Source organism: Geospiza fortis, unplaced genomic scaffold (assembly GCF_000277835.1).
Source record: "Geospiza fortis unplaced genomic scaffold, GeoFor_1.0 scaffold172, whole genome shotgun sequence".
Taxonomy (NCBI): Eukaryota; Metazoa; Chordata; class Aves; order Passeriformes; family Thraupidae; genus Geospiza; species Geospiza fortis.
In genome coordinates, this window is record NW_005054309.1 from 5,004,852 (window position 1) to 5,005,754 (window position 903).

At 39.6% G+C, this 903-nt stretch overlaps 1 protein-coding gene across 2 annotated transcripts in view; it reads right to left on the reverse strand.

Moving 5' to 3' along the window:
- Window positions 1-903, reverse strand: part of FXR1 (FMR1 autosomal homolog 1) — a 21,915-nt gene that overhangs the window by 11,188 nt on the left and 9,824 nt on the right. The gene's annotated exons all lie outside the window — the stretch shown is intronic.

The window sequence follows — 903 nt, forward strand, 5'->3', positions numbered from 1 at the left end:
AATGCTTTCCAAGATATGACAGTGGCTCTGGTTACTGGGGAGAACTCCTGTAAATGCTCTCTTGCAACTTTATTATTAAATGATGAAAATCATTTAATCGAGAGTTAATTGAGAGTTAATTGAGATGCTGAAACAAGAAACAAGGCTTCAAATTAGCAACAGCAGAAGTGTAGAATTAAGGAAAGAATATCAGCATGTAGTCAGTAACAAGAGCTTAAGAGTAAAATTTCCATTTTACACTAATGCCTCAGCCCTTTCATCTGTCATTTTTATGCAACATGTGAAATGAGAGTACCACCAGCTCCTGCACCTTTTAATCAAACCAGGCAAATCCTAGAAGAAGATGTATAAACCTCCACTTCTGGCAGAGGTCAAAATGATGGCAAAAGAAACATGGCCAAATTGGATTTCAAGATAATGAAAGCATTGATCAAGCACAAGAAACAGATGAACAGGAAGCCACTGTGAGGAGCAGAGGTTATGCTGTATTTGCAGGGCAACTGCTCAAATGATACAAATTTAACACACAATGCCCAATTCTTCATCCTCAATGAATTCTGCAAAGAGTTCCTGCCTCAGGTATGTTTATCAATTCTTTCCCCCAAAAAGACAAAGGAACCATGAATGCATTTACAGAAGCAGAGTCAGGACAAGAAAATATACAACTGCCAGACCTGCAGCTCTCCAGTGCACCCATAAGCCTCTCTACACTTGCCATGGGCACTCAGGATTTTTACACGAGTATAACCTGTGTTACTCACTCATATCCCAACATGAGTGAGCACATAAAGCTGACTCAGACAAAGCATTCCCAGTTCCTTGTAGTAGAACATGAATTAAAGACCTCACAGGATTCTAGTCACTAGCAACTACCTTTGTTAACTCTGATTTACAGCCTACACG